The sequence below is a fragment of the Glossina fuscipes genome, unplaced genomic scaffold (genome assembly GCF_014805625.2).
Source record: "Glossina fuscipes isolate IAEA_lab_2018 unplaced genomic scaffold, Yale_Gfus_2 0, whole genome shotgun sequence".
NCBI lineage: Eukaryota > Metazoa > Arthropoda > Insecta > Diptera > Glossinidae > Glossina > Glossina fuscipes.
This window is the reverse complement of record NW_023998414.1, coordinates 6,609,136-6,617,381: the sequence shown is the minus strand read 5'-3', so window position 1 is coordinate 6,617,381 and position 8,246 is coordinate 6,609,136.

Here is an 8,246-nt window from a genome sequence, read left to right as displayed (position 1 = left end):
AAAAAAAAAAAAAAAAAAAAAAAAAAAAAAAAAAAACAGAAAAAACACAGGGACAGGGACAGCCACAAAAAGAAGAAAAAAAAAAACGGAAAATTATTTACATATTTCAGACGTGTTAATGGTGATAATGATAAACATAAATAATCCTGCAGTCACTCTCCCATACGCTTCCGAACGACTACGGCTTTTAAAGTGTGAAGCTTTTTTTTTTTTTCATTCATTTTTAATTTCTTCTCTTAAAGCATAAAAATGTTCTTTACGTGCTTGACTGAATCTTTTGAATGATTTTGTAAATGTTTAATATACATGGGAGTGTGTATAGGTTAATGATTAAGTATTTAAGATTTTTTTTTTTACAACCATTACAGAAATTAGGTCAATGCTTTTACGTATTTAATATTTCATTTATTTGAAAGATTTTTCGATTACACAGAAGGTATGCTCTTTCGGACAAGAGAGAGGAAGAGAATGATTAAATCTTCAAAAATGCTTCAAGTTATACGTAAATAAAAATTAAAAAAAAAAAAAGTGAAGGACATATTGAATTGTCCTTGTTTTAAAGGAAAATTTAGAATTTTAGAAAATATTTATGCATCTTCTTGGGGAAAGAATCAGCAATTGCGAAACATATGGGAGAATGGATTAAGTAGCTGACCCAGTCTATCTTTTAATGCTTAAACTCGGTTATTGAAACAGTTGTTAGACAAGATTAATGTGAATTCCTACCCTAAAGGATTAACTTTACGAAATCCGTTGACGGACGGAATGGGAGGACGCATGCTCATCGTCTCGAGAATGATTAGACTCCAAGACCGAATGCAAACAGATACAAGAATGTGTCTTATACTTGCGTGAGAACACGGCCAATCTAAAACCTGTCCCATTGTATGCGGCAGCCATCGAATTTGCAATGCAACTCCATATCGAGAACGCATGTTGAAGCAATCGTAACACATTGTTTAAAGGATCACGTTCTCTTCTACTTTTGAGTTCCTTTTTATGGCATCGAACATTTTAAGCCGCCTGATACGAAATAACAATTTACGTCTCGGAAACTTGCGACTTGCGTGTTTCCAAGTGGAACGTCCCTTGCATATGGGTCTCCCTTTTTCCTTCTTTTTTTGTTGTGAGCAACTACGGCTCTTTCAAATGCCTTAGAATGCATTCCTACCACATATTATATGCTCATTAAACTATCATTCTTAAGCACACAGATTTTACGGCTAATATATTACAAGGTTTTTATTTTTTTTTTTATTTCACTCATTATCTACTAAATATGCCGTAAAGTATAGATAAGGGTTCAAAATAATTTAAAGTACGCAGCAGTTTGATGATAGAGTGTGTTTGACATTCCAGCGAAAGGAAATTTTAACATATATTAAAAATTTGTCAACTTAGTTGACCTAGCCCTACGCACCTGAACGCATTCTTTCGTTTTAAATCAATTTTCATAATATTTTCACTCGTTTTCTTTGCGTTTTCGAGACCGTTTCGCTCCAGCATCTGTCTTAGGAAAGATACGAACGGTTGTGAAATTAATTTACTCCTTAACTAAAATATTTTACGGTGAAATAATTGGTTTTTTAAGAGAAAATCATTTAACAATCAGTTCTTAAATACTTTAAAAATTTGTTTAATTAAGCTAAATTTAATTAAATTTTGAAAAATTTATTTAAATATTTTCCCTATAAAGAGAAAGAAAAACTTTTTGAAGACTTGTGTTATTTACAATTAATTTAGTTTTACATAAAGGAGAGAAAGGCAAAAATACATAAAAATATTTTCTAACAAAATTTTCTAAATAGAAATGTTTTCATCAACTTGTATACATATTTGGTAGAATTCTTTCACACTTATGCAAACACACATGCATACATATATATATATATATATATATATATATATATATATATATATATATACACACATACCTTCATGCATTAGACACATACATCTCTGCCCGTACATATATGTATATATGGATATGTAAGAAATCACACTTACAAACATTGGAAACAATTCCATATCTACGCACATCAAGAGCAGCAACAAAACCAGCAGCCAACTTAAGGAAATCCATTAAAGTTTCGCTTTAGAAACTTTACAAAGTTTTACTAGCTAAGACAATGCGTATGAAGTGTGTGTGTGTGTGTGTGTGTGTGTGTGTGTGTGTATGGATGGGTGTGCGTGCGTTTGCATGCAAGACGGAATTGCTGCAAACTCTAGAGAACAACAGGATGTAAAATTAAATTGACTTCTTCTTGTTGTGGTAGATACGCAGCTTAGATGGGCTATAAAGCAAACTTCAAAAGCGTTTATAAACTCATACATACATAGAACAGGCACAAAATCATGCTTATTTAGTTGGTTGGTTAGACTTCGTGTAGGTTAATTACGTTGGTTGAGTAGTTTGCTGCAATTTCTGCTTACAATCTCACTTAGTCTCCTCTCCCTTCACTTTATCACGTAGTTCAGTAAATTTTTATTGCTCTTCTAAGGAATTAGATGATAATTACTTAACTTATGTATTATAATAAAATTACTCTCCGTTTTGCCAAAAACCCCTTTAGCATCCATTGGAGAAACTTGAAAATTAATTCTTACTTTGTGAAAATCAAAGCATTTTTCAATATTATACAATAATTAAATGATTATGTCTTATATAGGTCAATAATTTCCGGGAATTGGTAATATTATAATATATTGTTTTTCTTTTCTTTTTTACAAAATGTGTATTTGTATTATTTATAAAATTTCTGTTTATTGTCTATTTTCACTGGAGAATGTTTTTAAATTTCGCAAACATTTCACAATCCGTGGGAATCAAATCTGGAAATAGTTCTCCTAGTGAATGCAGTTCAGCGTTTTGTAGATTGAAATCTCAGAGTGATAATCTTTAATTTGGTCGTAGATATAGCGGGTGCTCACTCGGTAAAGGTGTAACAGTTACTGGTTGGGCACACCCCTACTTGACTGCGGCCATTACCCTCCAATTGGTGATTGGTTATGTCGCAAAAAAAAAAAAAAACCATCTGTTGAAGCCTTCCAATATACCCGTAGAATTCAGACGTTCAGTTCGTTAAGGTCTTTCGTATTCGTACGAATTTCTTTCAAAACACACAAACCACCAACAGATTATGATGACTCTCGTCACACATTATTTTAAATATCATAGGTGTATCTTTCCTGATATACCATTTCAACTCATATAAAAATTATCGAAAGGACATGGAAGCCTTTTTGTTTTTAAATTGATCCAATTTTAATATCGGTTGCAACAATTTCATCGAGAACTTTCTCCGCTGGGTGTAGTCAACTAACACAAATCCTATCGGGCCTTTGTTTTTTTAACTTAGTTTCACAATTTGCAAGGTTCTCTTTATTTACATAGTCCTTCTTTTTCTTGGAAAATTCTACTCTTTCACATTTTGTCAAAAAATAGGTCCCAAAAGTATACTTTAAATCTGTTTATATTACGTTTTCAGTTACGAGATCTCTGTGTCAGTCCCGGAAATTAATGACCAATGTATTCAATAAAGAGTTTTCATATACGTTTCTTTATGTATGTATCTCGTTGTTAACTTAATCGTATATTTGTTATATCTTTCTTACCATCGTACTTCTTTTATGTATATTTCTGTTTTGTCGCCAACTCATAGCCATGGACGGTAGTTTCACGCTCAAGACGGGGCTGTAGCTAAAACAATGGACTAATAGGGATTAAGTGGCATCGAAAAATGTATTTCCATCCGGTAGCGAAGAATAGAGGAAAAGGACCATGCGAACGTATAGCAACTTGCAACTGATTAAGTGATGAAAAAGTCATCACATCTACCTAAAAAGAAGACTGTGCATGAGTTCACACATTCACTATCCCGGCCACCAAATTCGAAGAAGTAGAATTTAAACTGCTTTCTCTCCTTTCTTGAGTCTGCGATTGATGGCTAGTTTCACAAGCTGCCCTGTTGCTGCTATACACGTGTAGAGGATATACACACACATAGATCGTAACATAACAGATACTGGGTAAAGAAGTTTTGAACTATGCTAGTGTGAATGTGTTCAGCAAGCTAGTTAGGTAAAGTCTACTACTTGTGTACTCGGCCGACCCTCTCTGATGTGAGCATTCGTTTTCGATTTGATATTTGTTGACATTCTTTATGAATTTGATTTTACTCTCATACAAACTGCATTTAATTTTTATAAATCGTGAGGTTAAATGCCAACGTCTTCTGTTGAACTTTATCCAAAAGCTTTATATACGGTTTCCCGAGCTCTATTAAATTTTCACAATTTCTTATGCCTTTTTCTTATGTAATGCCCTGTTTACCCAACATCTCTACGACTTGGCTGTATTATTGCTTATTCCATGCCAAGATTTTGCTCAATACTTTCAAACCAAATCGCCTGCGAATGACATTTGTATGACCTTTTGTCATTTACCTCTTCTCCTACGTTTACCTTGCAGCGGAAAGAGTCTTATTATGCCGCAATGTCATGTTAGCTTAGGACTTAAATTACATCCGTGTCGTTTAATTATCTGGTTCTCATTCTCATTGATGTCTGATCTTCTTCTATTTTAGTCGCTTTGGCGCTATTTAATTTCTACTTCATGATTTGTTTCAAGTGACCATCAATGTCTTCGTTTCACTTCATTCGATATTTATTGAGTTTCTGCTTGAAGCGTAAAATAGTGCGTTGTCTGCAGGGCCGTTGTGTTGAGTTTTAATGACTTCCATTCTATTTATGTGTTCGGCGATTATTCTTCGTGTATCAAACATCCACTTAACATACTTTCCGGCCGAAAATGATTTCTTTTTGCATAACTAACGTTCGGCTTTATCTGTCTAATGTTTGCGTTCACCTTTTGTATTCTTTCTAATCTCTGTCTTGGGTTCGCAAATATTCCATGAATTTTTCATACATTAATTTACTTAATTTTTTAACATAGTCGTGGTGTATTTTCCTTAAAGTAGAAAGGAGGAAATTAAACAAAAATGATTACAACCTTTTCGTTATTTTCTTTCTTTCTTTCTTGTCTTTCTCTTCCTATATTTCTTTCCTTTTTTTATCCTAGAAAAAGAAAAAGAGGTGATTGCAATTCATTCGCATAATATTCAAGCATTTTTAACCTTTAAAAAACTTGTTGTCAAGTTTTTGATACGTTCTTCTGAAGGCTTCGAAGACAGTTACATTTCCCAATTCATCAAAATGATTACAGTGAATGTTGAATATTGATCGAATGCATTTGACATTTCAAGTGCTCAAGCGACGCGATGTTATTGAAAGAACAAAAAAAAAAAAAAAAGAAGAAGAAGAAGAAGAAAAATTGCATGAGAAGAATTTACACAAAAATATTTTCAAATCATTTGTAATTTGGCATTAATTTATTGATTGTTTAAAAATCATCTATATTTGGAGAAAATCATTTAATCAATTTGGTATGTTGGCGCTATATCAGCATTCATTTACTTAAACATATTCAGTAAATTTGCTAATGATTTAATAGGTATTTATACCTGGGGTACAAATAAATACAAAATGCGGTTTTTTTCAACAAAAAAAAATAAAAAATAATAATAATAATAATAATAAATAAATAACTTATCACACAAGATATTAATGTGTTCGTTTAATAGGCAGTGTATAGTTGTACGAGACATTATCGAGTTGAGAGAGAAATTGAAATGCATACTAGAAACAGCAGCTGTCACAATATAACCTCAATGGAGGAGCAACGATCCTATTTCACTTATAAGCGTCCCTCGTTTATTACGATGCTTTGCATGCTTAGAATAATTCAAATATGGTAAGAAATTGTAATCAAAAACCAAGTAAAACCATTACAGGAGGCCATTGCCTTACACCACCCTAGAGGTGCTCATATAAGAAGTGGGCGAAAAAGTAATTCGGATTCGCAGCATACCATCACAACAAGGTTGACAATACCTTTGGCGAAAATACCTCAGCAAGCTTTTATCGCTTGAGAATGTGATTCGATATAATAATAGGTGGACCCATCTCAAGCCTTTCTTTTCGTTGCGTACATCCGAGCCTCATCTAATATACTCTTATGCCACAAATGGTGCAGGGTACTATGACGATCATAAGATTTTTTCCCAAGTCCGATAGTGTAATTTATTCATCCTACAATTATTATTACAATTTATTTAGACTAAGGATATAAATTCTAGGGCTAAGAAGTAGAATAAGCCTTAGTTGTTTTAATCAGGTTCAATATTTTATTGATATTATGTCGTCCGGCTTCTTTCAAGATATTCTTTATAGAGTGAGAAGGTCCAAAAATGAGTCTTCGAATATTGGAGAAATTCTTGGCGATCACACCTTGTATGTTTCATCCTAAGATTTTGCACACAATTGTATATTGAAGGATTAGATTTGTTAAGGATCCGCTCGGTATAAAAATCGATTGTAGAGGGAACATTTGTTATAAAAAGTAAATTTAAAATATTTAAAAATATATATTTTGTCTTCCATATAACTAGCATGCATTAATTTCCTTCAAGCATTGCTTAAGGGATTTTGCAAAATTTTTCGCCCTCTAACGTCGGTGTGTGACTTCTGCTTATTTCAAATTCTTCATTTCATTTACGAATTTTATATTTCTTCTTCTTTTTTCTACTCATCACTGAAGGATGAGTGGTATACTCATTTTGTCGAAACGTTTGCAGCACCCAAATGGGAGCTTCTGAGATCCCATAAAGTATATATATATATATATACCTATATATATATATATATATTCAATATATTATTATTATTATTATTATTATAAATTTAGCCACAGAATAAATTCTAAGACTAAAGTCTTAAAGCACTAGCATCTAAGGCTTTCGGCTTTATTAAGAACTCTACCGCACTTGATGTTTGAACCCACGACCATTAAGTTGCTAGTCAAGACTCTTGCCTACTCGGCCACTCAATAATATATGATATATATATATATATTATTGATTAGATTCAAATTTAAATTCAATGAAACAGATGCTTTTGTCCGTCTGTATGAACTTTGTTGTGAACATTTTCCTGTTTGCAAAGAGGAATACTTCGCTTTCAAATTTACGAAAGGATTTGAATATGACTCAAAGAGTTCAAAGGACACGCCTGCAATGACCACAAGTTTAAGCAACTATAACGGAGAAAACCTTTACTGCACGGGTTTTTTCTTCGTCACTCATAAACTATAACAGCGCCGCGGTATATATCTCCACTATTATTCTAAAAAGTATAAAAAATCAGCCACGCCCACTCAGTGCTATGGAGCTTGAAAATGTACTCGTTTCATTTTTTTTTTTTTTTTTTTGGGGTATAAAAGATTCAATCACAACCGCATATAATTTTCTTACCTCATTTTTTTTGCATCCTACACCGCGTGTCCTACAAGGGTATATTAAGTTCGTGCGGATGTATGCAACAATTAGAAGGACTTAAGATAGACCCATCTCTCATTATGCCCATCGAGTCAGAGTCATTTTCTGAATTAGTCTAAGCTTGTCTGTCCGTCTGTTTATCCACTTTGTCTTCTTGTGTTCAACTTACAGATCGCAATTTTCGAGATGTTTTGTTGAAATGTGCTGCTACACCGACCCGAACGAATGCCATTGAAAATACTTCGGACCTCCTTTTCGACCACTTCCCATATAACAGCTTCTTTTGAATAGTCGTTGTATAAACAACAAGTGTAGCGAAGCGTATTTAATGTTAGGCCGTGTCCCACTAAAGCGTTTTTACTCGTTTTATTTATTTACCTTAAAAAAGATGACAACATTTCAACATTTAACTAAACGAGCTGTCATTGAATATCTTTTTACTCTTTATTGTTTACATGATAATGAAAAAAAAAAAAAAAAAATACCTATAAAAATAACAATTTTGTGCGCTGCCTTGTCTAGTTATAATGCTTAGAAAGAAAAAAAAAAATTCATTGACTTTGACCCGAAACTAAATGGCAGTTAATTAAAAGGGGGGAGTGAGAAAGAGGAAAAGAATGATGAAAATATATAGAAAGAGAAAAAAATTCTATATTTTTATTAATATTTTTGTGGTTAAATAATAAAGACGGCTCCATTCCAACTAATTCGGATCTTTAATCGGCGGCAATTAACTGTGGTTAAGTTGAAATGGTCGCATGATGTAATTCTCGTTACCGAAGGTTACAAAGGTCTTTCGAAGGCGTTTATTACACGTAGTAGTAATGTTTCATTAAATGAGGTTTTTATTTT